The sequence below is a fragment of the Sinocyclocheilus anshuiensis genome, unplaced genomic scaffold (genome assembly GCF_001515605.1).
Source record: "Sinocyclocheilus anshuiensis isolate Anshui unplaced genomic scaffold, SAMN03320099.WGS_v1.1 scaffold743, whole genome shotgun sequence".
Lineage (NCBI taxonomy): Eukaryota > Metazoa > Chordata > Actinopteri > Cypriniformes > Cyprinidae > Sinocyclocheilus > Sinocyclocheilus anshuiensis.
Window position 1 is genome coordinate 207,709 of NW_015552601.1, and position 19,634 is coordinate 227,342.

Genomic DNA, 19,634 nt, shown 5'->3' on the forward strand with positions numbered 1-19,634 from the left:
GTGAGGATAGCAAAATAAAGTAAACTGTGACAAATTATACCCAAAAATTCTTCATACAGTGAAAAACTGTAAAAAAGAGTAAAACTGATAGAAATTTGGGACCAAAAATTATTCTGAGTCTGGGAAAAAAATTGAAGTTGAGGTTTGCATGAAGCTGGGTGACAGCATGCCCAGGAGACTACAGGCTGTCATTAAGGCTAAGGGTTGCCCGACTAAGCATTGATAGTTGTGTAAATACTGTCATACTAACAGCTGTCTGAATAATTTTTGGTTGATTGTAATCTATTACATACCTTTCTATCAAAGTTATCTAACATAATAAAGCTGAATTTGTTCTGACACAGTTTAACTCTGAGTTCTTGTTCTATTTTATTACCATTTTCTAAACTATAGTGAATAAACTGTGATAATGTGAGAAATGTTGAAGGTGTCTACGCGTTTCAGAAAGGCGGGGCATAGAGGAGAAACAATAATGTACAGTATGTGAAAAATAATGTGTTTTTTGAACCTTAAACCGCATAAACACATTGCATTACACCAAATACACAAAATAATGTTCTTTTTAGCAACATCATATGACCCCTTTAAGACTGCTTTTGTGGTCCAGGGTCACAAATAGCTTGAAGACTCCTTGTGAGGAAATCTCCCTCTCCTCTATTTTGATGAGGGTCGTTCTTGTGTAATTGCATCAATAAACTTTTTACTTCACATTGCTACAGAACTGCTCTGTTTTAGCAGATAGTTTGGTTTCATTTGTTGTGATGTATTTTTGTGTTTTCCAAAATGACAAGTGACATTTATCACTTGATAAATTTATCCATTTATGACATTTATCCTAAGTTAGTTGTCTTTCTTTTCCTTTTGTCTAGTTTCTGGTCCAGCGTTTTGAGATCGCCAAATACAGCAGTGCGGATCAGGTGGAGATTTTCGGCAGTCTTCTGCAGAGGTCTCTGTCTCTCAATGTTGGCAGCCCAAAAAGCAGCCTGAACCGCCACGTGGCGGCCATTGGACCGCGCTTCAGGTTAGCAAGAAGACTACTTTGTGAAAAATAGTTTTTAAAAGTTGTAAAAAAAAGATTATTGAAGTAAGTTTTACTGAAAATACTGTTTCCATCTTCTTACTTCTTCCTGCTTAAAAATTCACATTTGATTCAACATAAATGGGTAAACGAAGGAAACTAATTTACCAACCACTTAATCGGTGAAACGCAAGGACACCGTCAAGAACATGTCCAGGTCATATTTCACCCCTAAATCAGAAGAAAGCAATATAAAAATGTATTTTACATAAGAAAAATTAAGATCTATTTTAGGGTAATTTTTGCAGTTTTTTCTTTTTCATGACAATTATGGACATTTTCACAAAAAATGTTGTTTACTTAAAGGTGTTACTTGCCATTTCTTATTATTTGTAAGATTTGGGAGCACTTTCTGAAAATTAATTCAAATTAAATCCTACACCACATTTCTTTTCGTTGTAGTTGATTACAGTTTTGTAGTTGACACCAGTGTTATTTTATTATCAATGAGATTTTATATTTATATAGAGAGAGAAAAAGAGAAAATCTTATATTTATATTTAATTTTAAGTTCAATACGTTTTCATTTTAATTTTAGTCAAAGTTTTAGTCACGCTATTGTTTTTTCCCCATTTTTATTAGTTACTGTGTTTTTTTTATACATCTATGTAGTTTTTCTTAATTTTTAGTTTTTGTTATTTTAGTACATCAAGTCAAAATGAAAATGAGGAACATTGATTTGGGAACTAGCTGTATCAAATACATTTGTTTATATTTTATTTTATTTCATTTAATGTTTATTTTATTTATTAATGCTTCGTTTATTTTATTAAGTATTTTTTTATGGATTTAGTTTTAATTTTAAGTTTAGTTAAAGCTGCAGTCCGTAACTTTTGGCGCTCTAGTGGTTAATAAACAGAACTGCGTGCGTCTTGCAGAAGAACATTGATTGTAGCCGGAGCTACTTCTCTCTGTTTATGTATATGACGAATCACGCAGGTACTGGGCTACTCCGCAGTGGTACCTACCCGAAACAGTCTGAAATAGTCCGAATATAAACACTTATTATAGGTGTACCATAGTGATTCAGGACAAGCCAAAAACACGGTTTGGAAAATGGATTCATGGTGTACTCGCTTATTATGTAAATTCTGAACACAAAAGTCACGGACTGCAGCTTTAACTATAATAACCCCAGTTGGCACCAAGAAGAAAACCATACAACATTTCTCCGCTCTCAGGTTGTTGACGCTCAGACTTGCCTTCCTGCATTCTGACGTAGTGACCAACGCCACCATCCGTAATGTCCTACGTGAAAAGATTTATTCCACCGCCTTCGATTATTTCAGGTACTGCATAGAAAATGTTGGAGTTTTTGATATGACAATCAAAACGTTTTTGATATGATAAATGTTTATTTTATAGCATGTAATGGTTAATGATTATAACCCTGATTTGTAGTTGATTTTCAGTTTTAGTTGAGCTATCCATTAAAGACAGAAGTACTTCCAGCAGGTATCTGGCTGCTGGTGTCCTTAGTAAATTAAATGAATCATCATTATTTTTTGTTTGTTTTTTGTCTCAGCATGGCATCAAAGTTCCCCACTCAGGGAGACAAGTGTCTGCGTGAGGACATAAGCATCATGATCCGCTTCTACGCCAGCATCCTCTCCGATAAGAAGTACCTAGCTGCTAGTCAGCTCGTGCCACCTGGTGAGCTTGGCGCCAATCCCCCTCAAAGCTCCCTATCTGCCGGGATTTTCGGATCGCTTATCGTTTCCAGCACTTCTCCGATATCGATATTAAGTAAGCTTCTCTTGCTACGACTGTGCAACTACAGTGCAGCAGGGGCATGTTTATGCGGTTCAAATTTGCATGGCCGCAAATTTGAAACCTGTACTAAAAATGCACGGCAATCATCCGGACGGCCGAATTTATCAATTTGTCGCCAAGCGCAAATTGACAAATGCGTCCGTCCCGTCTCTCCCCGCCTGAACCGCCACCACCCTTCTCTATCCATTGTAGTAAACATGATCTCATCAGATCATTAGCGCTCTCATGTAAAATGCATGATCATTTCAATATCAGAGAACTAATTGAGACTTCATCCGTCCCTTAAAGCCTCTCCATTGTGTTATGTGCTACATTGCCAGACAGCACCACAAATCAGTTGCTTCGCTTGGTATTTACTCGTCGAACGTATAATTTGCAGGCTTCTCTTCCTCAGATGCTGTGTGTTAATAATTCATTAATGCTAATGGGAAAGGGGAAGGAGAAAAAGTGCTGGAATGATGGAACAAAATAGTAAAAGGAGAAAGTTGGAAATAGGATAAAAGGGCATTCATTTATAATGAGTGAATCTCACAGAACCACTCGGGAACATGTCCAGGTCATATTTCACTCCTAAATCAGAAGAAATAAATATGAAAATATATGGTTTTTATTTTTTCATATGGGAAATTGAAAGCTATTTTAGGGCCTTTTTGTGACAATTGTGCACATTTTCCCAAAACTATGTATGTATGTATTTAAAAATATGTATGTATTTACATTTCTTTATAAAGGGAGAGACGGTGAATATATAATTTTATATTATTTAAAAGTGCACATTTTTTTTGCACAAAAAGAAATTAATAGTCTTTTTTATTATTATTATTATTATTATTATTATTATTATATATATATATATATAGTATGAAAACCTTATGAGATGCATTAATGAAAGAAAAATGAGAATTACTAATAAACTCAAAAGAAAAATAATCGTGATGTATTACAGTAATGAAAATTTTGGTTAAATGTGAAAACGTCATGAAAATATTGTCATAAAGCAATAAAAATATAAATGATAAATTGGCTTCTTTTTCTTTATGCATATGGCTTTTTTTTTCTTTTGATTTTGGGGTAAATTATGATCTGCACACACTCTTCATGAGGATCACTCTGATGGTGTAGGTACCAGAGAGGAGAATACAATTCTGCAAAATCCTTCGCTTAACAAAATTTCCTCTCACAGACAACCAGGATCCGTCCCTGAACAGTTTGTCAGTGATGAATGCCGCCGACCCGAGGAACAACATGGACATGACCATGGGTTCCCGTCAGCAGAGCACTCAGGGCTGGATTAACACCTACCCCCTGTCCAGCGGGATGTCCACCACCTCCAAGAAATCAGGCATCACCCAAACACACAACAGCTCTTTGACCCTGATTCGTTTTAATGGTTTAATCTGTTTAGCCAATGTGCACCTGCTAATGCAGTGATCTCCCTGAATGTTAAGGGTCAGCACTGCATTAGCCGAGCGATAAATGCTTTCTGAGCTACTGGAAATGAACTGGTGGCTGTTGTGTCACTGGTTGCTAGTTTTTTGAGCAACTTTACACTATGAGTGTTGCATTTTAAAGAGTTAAAATAGCGCAAGAACACCCAAACGCATCCTATGCGAGGAATCCAAAAACCAACCAAATTAAAGTTTCAAAAAACAATTAATTACTTGCACATAGTGCTTATTGTAAAGCTGGTTTTGCACTTTTGTTCTACTCTAATCTATAATCAACTGAGATTAAGTATCCTCCATCACCCTGATTAATTCAAAATACAAATTTTTTTTTTATTTTATATTGATTTATTTATTTAAATATGTTATTGTATATACAGGGAGAGAGAGACATTTATTTATAATAATAGTTAGAATAATTAAATCCCATAATTCGAATAACTATTGGTTTGAACTTTTTATTACCAGTAAATTCTTTTTTTAAATTTTTTTTTACACACGAAAATAGCAATTTCTACTCAATAAAATATTTTAGAGCTTGACATAGCTAGAAAAAAAATTAAGTAAAATTAAGATAACTTTAAGATTTTGGTTGTTCCGTTTATCAGCTGAAAAGGTTGTAATTTTTTGTAGTCACAGCCAGGGTTATTATATTTAACTAAAACTAAAACCATAAAAATATTTTTGTTACTTGAAATAAAATACACGTAAACTGAAACAAAATAAAATATTTAAAAAACCAAGCTTATTTTATTTCAACTCATTGCCAAGGCAATATTTCTCATTTTTATTTAGTTCATGTACTAAAAATTATGTGCTAAACTAAAAAAAACTAAATAAAAAGAAAAACTGTAATGACATTTAAGAAAAAAATCAAAAATTATACAAATGACAAAAACAGTAATTTTTTATTAAAATTGTAATTAAATTTTAAATGAAAATGGAAAAACATAAAAGTAAAAACTATTTCAAAGTGTTAATTAAAACTGTAATATGATACAAAAATAACACCGTTCACAGTGTAGAACCAGCTCTGCTTGTTAACCAGCTAGAGTAGTTAAATTATTACACAAGCACCTTTATAAGTGTCTCACAGGTGTACAGCCGCAGTCCAGCATGTTTAATGTTTAGTCCTCATGCAGCTGTTACTATGTCTTCTGTTGTTTTCTCTCACTATAGGCATGTCCAAAAAGAGCAACAGAGGCACCCAGTTGCACAAGTACTACATGAAGCGCAGGACGTTACTGTTGGCCTTACTGGTAGGGACGCTTTTTCCCCTGCTTGGGTACTGTTAAACGAATACACTCCTGTGTCTTGAGCGTCTCTGCGCTTTCTTTACAGGCCAGTGAGATCGAGCGACTGACCACTTGGTACAACCCGCTATCAACGCAGTAGCCATCGCCACAGAGCAGTCGGTAGAGACCAGCATCTCCAACTGGAGATCCAAATACATCAACCTGAGTGAGAAACAGTGGAAGGACAACGTCAACTTGGCCTGGAGTATCGCTCCGTATCTGGCCATGCAGCTTCCGGCAAGGTACACCAACAACGAGACTCTTGACTCTGTTTCAAACTGTAGTGACCTGTCCACCCTTTAGTAATTTTTCAGGCATGTATTCTTTTGTGCAGAATGCAGTCCCAGAATCCTCTGTGTCGAGTTAAGGGAAAAAATATTTTTAACTACTCTGACTATTGGAGCTGATTTGAGTTGAACTATTTTAGGACTTTTTTTCCAGTAACATTGACAATGACGCACATTTTCCCCAATCAAACTCTTATTGTGATTTGGAAAGGTTATGTTATGTTATGTTATGTTATGTTATATTATTTTTAGAGCTGTCAAAAGATTAAGCGCGATTAACCCTTGTGCGTCATTTAAAAGAAGTTACACATAGGTCCATAGTGGACAAAAATGTCCATGTCAAAAAACTGTCATAAAAATTTGAAGCTTGGGAGCACAGAGTTAAGTTTGGTCTCATTTTAAAGAAGACCCATGGCAGATTATTGTTGACGTAAAAAAACTTTAAAAAGTGAAACCAAAAAAAAGTTATAGCGGTTTAAGTTTATGAAAATGATTTATGAACGATATTTTATATAAAATATATATTTTATGAAACATGTTGAACTCTATACCTGCTAGAAAATCAAAGCCATAAATCTAAACAAGTTGTGTTCCAAATTTAAGGTTGATATCTCAAAAAATGAGCTTTCAGTAAGATTTTGTGTGGGCGCAGTACTAAATTTTCCCCATTAGATGCCAGCAAATCTCCACTGGTGCACACAGTGGTTGGATTTGTGATTTGCAGTAGAGTTTTTCTCTCTCAAATTTAACAAGAACACACACGCACACACACACATTTTTTTTATGACACACATACAAACCACACTCTGACATCCATACCAACACACCCACACAATTATAGCTGCATTATTTATCCAATTGGCTCTATAATATGCAGAAGCAGAAAACAGGAATTAAGCGAGTATTTGCTTTATAGGTCAGACCTGAAAAAATGGCACCATCTAGTAAAAAATTATAAAAAAAATTAAATTTTAAAGCTTTGCCAACAGAATGAAAGCCTATTAACAAAAATTACATCATTTTACAGTTAAATGGAACTGCGATTAAAATATTTAATTAAAATTAACAAAAATTTTAATGTATACACGTAACATATTTTTCTTAAATATATACATGAATGTGTGTATTTATGTATACATAATAAATATACACAATAAACACATATTATATAAACAAAAACTTTTATTTTGGATGCAATTATCATTTGACAGCACTAATTATTATATTATATTATATTATATTATATTATATTATTCAAAAATGCATTCACATTTTTAAACATCAAGAAATTGTAAAAAAAAAAATTAAAAAAAAGGTTTAAAATGTTTTCTCATTTTAGGACCTTTTTAGTTCTCGAATATGAAAAAACAAGATTTTTTATTTTATTTTGTTATTATTCAAAAGTGCACTTACATTTTTACGTGAAGAAATTGTTTACAAAAATTTTATTATTTTATTTTTTATTCAAATGTGCACTGACATTTTTACACAAAGAAATTGTTTTTAAAAGACTTTTTACATTTTTTTCCACTCTATTGAGTTAAAGACATCAATAGCCAAATAAAATCTGGAATTATTATTTGCAATATTATGTTATGAATGCAATGCGTCGAGTTGCATTGGCAGACAATTTGAGTTAAATGATATTATTTTTTATTTTATTTTATTTTATAAAATATTTTACTGATATTTTTACACAAAGAAATTGTTTAAAACACATTTTATCATATTTTCCACTCTAAGATAAAGACTCCTGTCATATCAATAAAATCTGGAATGATAATCATGCTATTGAAAATTTAATCCGATAATCCTGATTAAAAATGGACTATATTATGTGTGTGTGTTTACTAATGCATTTTTGAGTGTGCATTAGAGTGCCGCACCAGTTGATTAGAAAAATGAGGTTTCAGTCCAGTTTTGAGGTTTTGGTACGAAGCTCATGTTTTGATGTCACTGAATGACCTCTTTTCTTGCTTTGTAGGTTCAAAAATGCAGATGCCATTGTTGCTGAAGTGACCCGTCTGGTTCGACTGGATCCTGGTGCTGTCAGCAATGTGCCGGAGGCAGTGAAGGTTAGAGCCGTTTTACCACAACAGGACACTACGAGTACCACTACGTGCTAAAAATCACTCTCAAACACTGTTTACATGGACATCAGTAATCTAATTTTTTACCTTATTCTGAATAAGACAATATTATGATTAAGGTGTTTACATGAGTTGCTTTTAGAATATTCCTTTCATGTTCCCGTTTTACATGTTATAGGATATAGATCGATTAATGGCACGTTATTACGTCCCTACGTGACGCCAATCCGACGTCCCCTCCAGAATTTCACTTATAAACATCAAGCGTAGCTTTACTTCTGGCAGGTCACGTTAGTCAAGCTCGCATCAGCTGATCCCCATCTACCTATAGGATACGACACCTATCTAAGCATTCATATATAAGGTCCCTCAGTATTATAAGCAGTTTTAGCATTGTTCAATAGCTAATTACCCTCCTCCATCCCCAGCTCCTCCTCTGTCAGTCAGAATTCAACTTTCTGATCATCCTTTAAATCAGACTAATTCTAAAATGTGTACAGAAAATTATTGAACATTAACGATATCTGCAATACATTTATGTTGGTTCTGTTCTGTTTACCCTGGGGGGTTATCGCTGCTCTCCCTGCTCTTGCGCAGGGAGTTCTTGCCCAGAACAGAACCATACCGCCAATCCAAACTGTATGCTAATTGTCAATCATCTTTGACTATAGTGGTCCTAACAGAAATATAGTTTGTCTGATGCCATATACAGTTTTGGGTGTTTCATTTTTTATTTACAGTTTGTTTGCCGTCAAACGGTTGACCACTGCCATGTGTATCCTGTTGCAAAATGCGGCGAAAAGTCCTACATGATGGTAATAATGTGATTAAGGTGTTTACATGTCTACACTGCACTTCAATAATGCGACTAAAATAGGAATACTCCACATGTCTTTATTTCGAGTGTGACTTTAGCCGGATTAAGGTAATCAAAAATCTCTGTTTACATGGTAGATTCTTAATCAGAGTATTGTCTTAATCGTGTTAAAATCGGAATATTGTTGTCCATGTAAACGTATGTGTTTTTCCCCATAGTTCCTGGTGACGTGGCACACCATTGATGCTGATTCTCCAGAGCTGAGCCACATCCTGTGCTGGGCTCCTGCAGATCCTCCCACCGGCCTCTCGTACTTCTCCAGCATGTACCCTCCTCATCCGCTCACCGCTCAGTATGGAGTCAAAGTCCTGCGCTCCTTCCCTCCTGTACGTACCAGCAGTCTCTGTCTTTGCCTCTACACCAGCCATTCTCAACCTTTCACCCTCCAAGACCCCCATTGACAAGACATCATTTCACTGCTGCAATGACAAAGCTGTTCGTTTTCAAAGGTTTTTTTTTTTTTTTTCTATGTAAACTAGCAGTGACAATTCAAATTTATTTAAATAAATATTTTAATACTTATATAAATATTTAAAATTACATTTATAGTGATAATAGTTAATTAAAATAGTTTAATAAATTATTCAAATAATTACATTCTATAAGTTTCAGTAACTAAATGTTCGTTAGGGTTTACACTTTTTATTACCAGTGAATTTACTTGACTTTTCAAGTCATTTGTGATTACATTTTCTTATTTATTTTTTACTCACAAAGAGCAGTTTCTACCCAACAAATATTTTAGAGATAGAAAAAATGATCAATTCTAAACATTTCCTTGAATTTTTCATATTAATTCCCATGGCTTTTCCAGATCTAGAAATCACACTTTTAAAATTGCAATTTTTACCCAATAAAATATTTTAGTTTGAAATATCTAGAAAAAAAATAAGTCCTTGACTTTCCCATGACTTCTCCAGGTCTAGAAATCACATTTTTCAAATTGCAGTTTCTGCCCAATAAAATATTTTAGAGCTGATGTAAATAGAAAAAAAAAATTATAAACATTTCCTTAACTTTTTAATATTTTAAAAATATTTTAAATATTAATTCCTATGATTTTTCCAGGTCTAGGAATCACACATTTCAAAAAGCAATTTTTACCCAATAAAATATTTTAGAACTTGAATTTTTAATATTTTAAAAAATATTTTTATTATTAATTGCCATGATTTTTCTAGGTGTAGAAATCATGCTTTTCAAAAAGCAATTTCTACCCAATGAAATATAATAGAGCTTGATATAACTAGAAAAAAGTTTTCATTGACATTTTAATATTTTTAATATGAATTCCCATGACTTTTCCAGGTCTAGAAATCATGCTTTTAAAATGTCCTGCTTAGTGCTTCAGCTGAGCAATTAACTTGCTGTCAATCAATGTCAGATATTTGTCAGCATTTATGCATTTAGCTACAGTTTCCACTGACGTAATTAGACTTTCACAATTTTGATCATGGAAAAAAATGACACTCATATTGTTTCAAACCTGTATGACTTACTTTCTTCTGTGAAACACAAAGAGAGGTGGGTTTATGATTTAAACTCCACAAATGTGTCATAATAGCGATCCCCATCTTGCTTTATTCCGCATGTGAGGAAGAGAATACATTTTGTCCATTATGTTTCTGTGATTTCTGACTTGTGTTTCTCTTACAGGATGCCATTTTGTTTTACAGTCCTCAAATCGTTCAAGCGCTGCGGTATGACAAGGTGAGGAAGAGTGAACCGTGACCTTTGCTGAACCCTTTTTCTTAACACGACAGTGGTTTGATTTGACTCACACAGCCCTGGGCGTTTTTGACAGATGGGTTATGTGCGCGAGTACATCCTGTGGGCCGCACAGAAGTCCCAGCTCCTCGCTCATCAGTTCATATGGAACATGAAGACCAACATCTATCTGGACGAGGAGGGCCATCAGAAAGATCGTACGTAACCTGCTGCCGAGTTCAGTCTGAATGTGTCCAGTTAGTTAAATTAGTAGTTCGATTAGTCTGAATACTCCCTGTTATTGTTCAACGGTTTGTTTTATTGCTACTTTTGTACATCAGGGATGCATAAAATTTATCAAAAGTGGCATTTATAATGTTACGAATGATTTCTACTTCAAATAAATGCTGTTCTTTTGAACTTTCTATTCATCAAAGAATCCTAAAAAAAAAAAAAATGTATTCCACAAAAATAGGAAGCAGCACAACTGTTTTCAACATTGATAATAATCAGAAATGTTTCTTGAGCAGCAAATCAGCATATTAGAATGATTTCTGAAGATCATGTGACACTGAAGACTGGAGTAATGATGCTGAAAATTCAGCTTTGATCGCAGGAATAAATTACATTTGAACATATATATTCACATAGAAAACATTTATTTATTTATTGTTTTTACTGTGATTTTGATCAAATAAGTGCAGCCTTTGTAGGCAGAAGAGAGTTTCAGAAACATTTTAAAAAATATTACTGACCAGAAATGTTTGAATGGTAGTGTGTGGAATCGAACATAATTTACTGATAAGAAGGAGTCTGAGATTATTGTGTACAATGGAAACATGAACATGGACACCTGTGCTAATGCTGTTTAGAAATCAAAAGTGGGAGGTGGCTCTCTGCCTGTCAGTCATTTTTCATGTTCCAGTGGCAGTTCATACAGCGGTGTATGTAAGCAGGAAGAGAAAATCTCATGTAAAACATTTATGGTAACCCATTAGGTTTAGAATGATATTAGATTAGATTGGCCAGGTGTTTATTGAGTGCTGGGTTTGTGTTGTGCTTCAGCGGACATCGGTGAGCTTCTGGAGCAGATGGTGGAGGACATCACACACTCTCTGTCAGGCCCCGCTAAAGACTTCTACCAGCGCGAGTTTGACTTCTTCAACAAGATCACCAACGTCTCCGCCATTATCAAGTATGTTCAATGATATTTCCAGCACATCTGAGCTCTCTTCCAAACACTAGTGACTGCCTACAAAGGCAGTTGATTTCCTAGGCGACGTCCTAACTGAAATTGAACTACATAAAGGAGCTATTAGAAATAGATTTTTAAAATATAATTTCCTTCAACTCCATCTGCCATTATTTATTTACTGATTTTGCAGTGCATTCTGGGATTGCGCTATACCTCAAGGACGCATCTTAAAGGGGGTCATATGATGCGATTTCAATTTTTCCTTTCTCTTTGGAGTGTTACAAGCTCTTGGTGCATAAAGAAGATCAGTAAAGTTGCAAAGACTAAAGTCTCAAATCCAAAGAGATATTCTTTATAAAAGTTAAGAGTCAGCCACGCCTACCTAAAACGGCTCGTTCTAACACGCCCCCACATGTCTACATCACTATGTGGAAATATTAGCATAATGCCGCCCAAATGTTCACGCAAAGAAAGAAGGCGTAACTTTTATTCTCGCTGTAGTATTGTTGTTGCCTCCGCCGTCATGTCGTGAAGGTGCTGTGTTTCGTTGTGAAAGCGAAACTACTTTGTTTGGTCTTCCAAAAGAGGACGATATCTGCTTCGTCATGCCTGGAGCTGATCCGTGCTGGTCGCTGAGGAAATACATCAACTTCGCGCTGTGGATCGCCGGATCGGCTTTCACCGTGGAGGAAGCGGAGTCCAGCCCGGGGTCGTCACATGTGGTTGCCGCAAGCCCACCGGCCGCTCCTTCGTTGAATCCGCCGGCCGCGCCGTTCTCAAGCCCGCACACCTCCGCTCACACTAGCCGCCGGCCTCCGCTCACTCTAGGCCGTGGTGTGTGATGCTTTTTCATTGTGAAAGCGAAACTACTTTGTTCTTTTTAGCAGCATCATATGACCCCTTTAAAATATACATTTGATTAAAATAGGTTTTGGAGTTGTTGAAAAAACTAATTAACTGAATCATAAATGTCAAATTTAACTCACTTCTGAAATAAAAAGTCCAAATGAAACATTACAAAAAAAAATTAATTGTATTTTTATGCCTGCATGTCATGACTTTTCCAGTCATTTGTGATTGCAAGTTTAAAAAATGTTTTACTCACAAATAGCAATTTCTATCGAATAAAATATTTTTATAACTAGAGCTTGACATATCTACAAAAAAAGCAGCTTTTACATATGAAGTGTGCTTTTAATGCCTAAAAATGTTGTCTAAGTAGGCAGCGATTTGTTTGGATCGGAAATGAAATGATTTAGAGCTTTTTTTGCATTGCTGTTCACAGAAATGCCTTTGTTTTTGGAAACTGTACCGCTGTTCTTGTTTTCCAGGCCTGTTCCAAATCATCGCCCATCTCTAAACAAATTTCATTTGAAATTTAATTTCAAACATTTTAGTTTAAAATTTAATGTAAAAATTATTTCATTAAGGGTTAATTATTTAATAAAGGGTGAGTCCAGGTCATATTTTGGCACAAAATTAGAAATTACATGTTTGTTATTTACATTATTTTGTTGTTTTTTTAGGTATTATTATAACTAGATAATAAAATTATAAGTAAGATAAGCTTCATTTTCTTTACATAAAATATATTTTGAGTGTACTAAAATGAACAGAACAGAAAGCATGCTGTTCTTGTTTCCAGGCCTGTTCCTAAAGGAGATGAGAGGAAGAGAGCGTGTCTGAAGGCACTGTCAGAAATCAAAGTTCAGCCAGGTTAGCAATTGGTCAATTTTGTCATAAGAGTAACTAAGCTTTAAAAATATGTGACCCTGGACCACAAAACCAGTCATAAGGGTCCATTTTTTTTAAATTGAGGTTTATACATAATCTGAAAGCTGAATAAATAAGATTTCCATTGATGTATGGTTTGTTATGATAGGACAATATTTGGCCGAGATACAACTATTTGAAAATCTGGAATCTGAGGGTGCAAAAAAATCAAAATATTGAGAAAATCACCTTTAAAGTTGTCCAAATGAAGTCCTTAGCAATGCATATTACTAATCAAAAATTACGTTTTGATATATTTACGGTAGGAAATTTACAAAATATATTCATGGAACAAGATCTACTTAATATCCTAATGATTTTTGGCATAAAAGAAAAATCTATAATTTTGACCCATACAATGTTTTTTTGGCTATTGCTACAAATATGCCCCAGTGACTTAAGACTGGTTTTGTGGTCCAGGGTCACATATTACTTTGGGTATTTATGTCTTTTTTTTTTTTTTTATCTGTTTAATTTTTCTAACCCTGTAATCAGGATGCTATTTGCCAAGCAATCCAGAAGCGATCGTCCTCGATATCGACTATAAGTCAGGAACACCCATGCAGAGGTATCACCAAACATCACCGCTCTCCAGAAACCTGTTCACATGCTATCCGTTTACATTTCACATGTGATTTATGAGCTCATTAACATTAGCCTGATTTTACAGCGCTGCCAAAGCACCTTATCTGGCGAAATTCAAAGTGAAGAGGTGTGGAGTCAGTGAGCTTGAAAAAGAGGGTGAGTCCGTGACCTTTCATACGCCATCAATACATGCAGTTTCTGTATGACTGTAAGCGGCCCGTTGTCTGTGTGTCTGCAGGTCTGCGCTGCCCGTCAGACTCTCAGGAGGAAGGTGAGGAGAATTCAGAGACGGCTCAAAAGGTCTGCTGGCAGGCGGCCATCTTTAAAGTGGGCGATGATTGCAGACAGGTCAGTATCATGGAAAACATACTTATGAAATCTCTAAAGTCTGTATCATGCTTCACTGCAAAATTAAAGAAAGAAATAAGAAATTATAATTTTTAGTACCATTAAGATTTTGTACATTGACACTATTTCATGGATAAGTTTTCATGGGGGGGGAATATAAATAAATATATATATGTATATGTATACACACATATATTTGTTTTTACATTTTTTTTTATTTATATGTACATCTTATTTTACATCAGTATTACATTTCACTGCAAAAAAAGGAAATTATAATTTTAGTGACATTATGATTATATTTAAATTTAATCTAATTATTAACCACATTTTAACCAAAATTGAATTGACATTTTTGGAGTGAAATATAATACAGACGTAAAAGGTTTCATAACATGTATATATATAATTAAAAAATGCTAAATATTTCAATAAATAATGCAAATATATATATATGACATCATTTCATGAAAATGTTATATGAAATATTTCAAATATTATAAGGGAAATATTATATTTAAAATATTATATTTATTTATTGCAATTTTTTGCATTTTTTTAATTATATATACATGTTATGAAACCTTTTACATCTGTATTATATTTCACTCCAAAAATGTCAATTAAATTTTGGTTAAAATGTGGTTAATAATTAGATTAAATTTAAATATAATCATAATTACCATTTGTTTTACATCAGATATGTAAATTATATTATATTATATTTTTTCAGTTTAAAATAATACATCTGAAAACATTACAGTAATGTATATATAATATACAATAATGTAATAAAATGTAATAATTTAGTTAAAAGCATCTTTTTTTTTTTGTATTTTGAATTTGGGTTGAAATTTGACCTTGATGTGTTTTGAGTTAATATTCACCATTAAATGGATTTATTAATTTTGTTTCTCTGGTATCAGGACATGCTCGCCCTCCAGATCATCGGTCTCTTCAAGAACATCTTCCAGCTGGTGGGTTTGGACCTGTTTGTGTTCCCGTACCGGGTGGTGGCCACCGCTCCTGGAGTGAGTGTCGTTTCAGCTTCCTGTCAGACTTCATGCTGAAGTTCTGCTTACCTGGATTTCCTGTTTGGTTCTTTCAGTGTGGCGTGATTGAATGTATTCCGGACTGTAAGTCCCGCGATCAGCTCGGCCGGCAGACTGACATTGGCATGTACGAATACTTCAGGAACCAGTACGGGGACGAGTCCACGCTGGCCTTCCAGAAGGTGACAGACACTTGCTTCAGATATTTTTGGTTGTTGCACAGAAAGCTGATGTGTCTGATCTTTTATTTCTTAAGCATCATGTGTAATTTCTCTTTCTCTCTCTCTAAGGCTCGTTATAACTTCATCCGCAGTATGGCCGCATACAGTCTGCTGCTCTTCCTGTTACAAATCAAAGACCGACACAACGGCAACATCATGCTGGACAGCAAAGGCCATCTCATCCACATCGGTCAGTTGGGTTAAACCAAACCAGCTTAACTTAAAGATGCCACATTCTTAGGTAGCATTTTATTTTTCCCCCAAAATCATGGTTTCTGGTGCCATGATTTCGATTATTTGTCTATTTTCCTCCCTTTTTTCATACCATTTTATTGGTATAGCCGTTTTTGCTACTGTACATTTAAGATATGAAAATGTCCTCTTATGATTGGCAACCACAAGTGTTATGTTAAATATGAAATATAAATTAAAAGCTCAAAATATTAATAAAAACTATAATATAATATTTATGATACTTTTATTTTCTGTTTAGATTTTTATTAATATTTTGAATTGGCTTTCATTTTTATATTTAAAATTTTTATTTTAACTTTAGTTCGTTTTTTTGTCATTTATTATGTGCTTCTGCCTATTTGTTTTTTTTTTCTTTCTTTTTAAATATTACGTTTTAGTTTTAATTCATTTCTATTTTAGTTTTAGTTCAGTTTTAGCTTTTATTTATTTCATTTTTTTTTTTGCTTCACCTTAAACTTATTTCAGTTAGTTGCGAAGGCAACATTTCAAATTTTTATTTAGTGTTAGGTTTTTCAACTAATATTAATTTTTTTTACATTTTATTTCTGTAATGTCCTCTAGAACATAATTCATTTTGCAATAAAAACTCAAATTAGACTCAAACTAATTACATTTTTTAATTATTAAATAAATGTTACATGAACTTACATTTCATTATAATTATATATATCAAATTTAAGTTTAATTTAAAAATAAAAAGGTGAAATGATTGTGAAATGTATTTTGTGTTAATCTATTTTATTTTTGTCCACTACATATTAATGTTTCTAATGGTCATCAAACAAGGAAAATTTCCATCTTATAACCCATTAATTATTCCATTCTTGCAATGAAAACTCAAGTTAAACTTTAAATAAATACATTTATTTAATTAATTATTAAATAACTATTAAATTAACTTCAATTTTTGATTTATTTATTTTTTATTATTAAGTTTTGTTTTGTTTTTAATTACAATTGAAAAAAAAAAAAAAAAAAAAATAAAAATAATAATAATAATAATAATACTTTTATTCAGCTCCCTTTAAATGGTTCATGGAGATGTGTGTGCGCGGATACCTGGCTGTAAGGTGAGACGGCCGCTCTTCAATATTTCAGCATCCTCAGAGAGTCAGACGTGTGGACACAGGAGGCTGTCTGGGAAAGATTTGGGAGGATTTTGGCTGCCCTCTGTGAGCGGATTCTGTCTCTTGCTGACTGCCCCAATATTTTAAGACTGCATAGGGTTTGTTATAGGGTTTGTTCTTTACAGGGATATTATTGTTAAATATAATTAAAACTGAAGCCATAAAAAATTTTCATTACTTGAAATAACATAAACATTTAATGGAAATTAAATCAAATATGAAGAAAGCTTGAAATTATTTTATTTCAACTACTTGCCACATTTCTACTACAACATTTTTTGTTTTCATTTAGTTTAACCAAAATTGAATTTGAAAAAACTGTATTAAACGTATTAAAAACTAATAAAAAGACAAGAACAACTAAATTAAAATAATTATAAATTATAGTATAAGATTTAAAAATATAAATAATAATATTATATCATACAAAATATTTCATTTTAATTCAAATATGAATAAAAACTATAATAGCATCACATTGATACTATAATAACACTGGTTTTCTGTCACTAGCTGGTTAGAATTAGATTTGAAGTTTCATGCCTGTTTTTGCGCTTTATAAAACCCTTTTATGTGTGTTTTATGTATTTATTTCAGGCCATACATGGATGCTGTCATATCACTGGTGACTTTGATGCTTGACACGGGGCTGCCGTGCTTCAGAGGACAGACGATCAAACTCCTGAAGTCCGTTAATGAATATTAAATCATAATTTAATGCTCTGATCTGTCGTTTCTTCCTCTGAAACATTGATCGCTGTACATCAGTGTTGTTTTTGTATTATTTATATTTTTGTTAATATTTTGAATTAACTTTTTTTTATTTTTACATTTTCAGTTTTCAATTAAATTTTGGTTGAATTTTTTTTTTTTTACTAATTTTGTAATGTACTTTTGCCATTTTTATTTATTTATTTATTTTAATATTACTATTTAGGATTAATTTATTTTCTGAATTTTTTATCTAATATTTATATTGTATTTATTTCAGTAATGAACAAAAATGTTTCTAATAATTTTACGATAATAACCCTGTTCGGCAGGCAAAGGTTCAACCCCAACATGAGTGAGAAGGAAGCCGCGGCCTTCATGATTAAAGTCATCGAGCGCTGTTTCCTCAGTAGCAGGTAACAAACATCACCTTGTCACGTAATATTCAAAGAAAGAGTTTTATTGTGAACGTTAATGGTGAAACTCTGTGTTTCTCTGATACAGGAGCAAAACCTACGACATACTGCAGTTCTACCAGAACCAGATCCCATACTGAGACCGGACCGACGTCTCTACACCGGCCTCCGGTTGAGATCAGTAGTCATTATCAGTCTATTACAATCCTTTATGACCAGCACTTTATAGATCAGAATAAACCGCCCGTTCCAGGCATGTCACTTCCTGTCCGGCTGCCTCGGGGCCTCTCTAGTGATCCGCTGTACTCCAAAAGCTGCATGTTTGTCCTCTGATCTCCCTTTAAGGCATCTGTCGTGACGGTTCGTATGTGAATTTTGACATTCCATGCGCAGAAATACATCCTTTAACTCTACTTGAATCTCTGGGTTTAGGCGCGTCACCCAGGAAGCCATTTCTAAGACTATGGCACAGAGTGCACTGTAGATTACGTGCCGTCAGCAAATGACCTGTGTTATGCAATACATCAGTGTTTGTACGTTGTATCTCGTCTGAACGTCGTGTTCAGCACTGAAGGGGTGAATCTCACGAAAGCTGTCAAGTATGAGAATTATAGATTTGCGAGAAAATTGTTTATTTTTAGGATGATTCGATATTTTGTGCATAGCACATTTTTAAACATGATTTCTTGTTATTTGAAGCTTAAATGTCACTGAATATTTATACATCATGGTGGTATTTGTTGTACTGCCTGTTAGTTGATTTAAATAAAGAAAAATTACTGCATTTTGTTTACTATAATACAAAAAAAATGACTGTAAAGCAAAGAAATAGTATCTGAATGCATTACAGTAAAACAGCTTGCTTGGCTGGAATAATGTTAATAATACAAATAAAAAATTTTAAACAAAATCTCCCATTAATGTAATGCAAAATGTCACTAATTAACATTTATCCATCATGGTGGTATTTGTTGTACTGCCTTTAATTTTTGTTTATTTTAATTAAGAAAATTTCCAGCATTTTTACTTTAATTCAACAAAAATTGCTGTTACACAGAAAGTAATGTGAAAAAATAGTACAATGTCAATGCATTACAGTACTGAGAATTGTGGGGAAAAAATGGTTGCTTGCAAATAATACAAATTAAAAAATAATGCAAAATATCTTAATGCTTCTCATAATGTTTACCTTTTTTTTTTGCACTGTGACATTGTGCATAGCACATTTTTAAATGCAACTTCTCATTAATGTAATGCAAAATTTTTAATTTTATACATGGTGGTATATGTTGTACTGCCTTTAATTTGTTGATTAAAATAAAAATAAAAAATTTTAAAACTATAATATAACCAAAAATGAGAATTGTGGGGAAAAATGCATGCTTGGCAAGAATAATGC

General features: G+C 33.5%; 1 pseudogene; it reads left to right on the top strand.

Moving 5' to 3' along the window:
* The window catches only part of LOC107665757 (phosphatidylinositol 4-kinase alpha-like), a 43,766-nt pseudogene extending 24,386 nt beyond the window's left edge, over positions 1-19,380 (top strand).
* Positions 19,381-19,634: the final 254 nt, after the last annotated feature.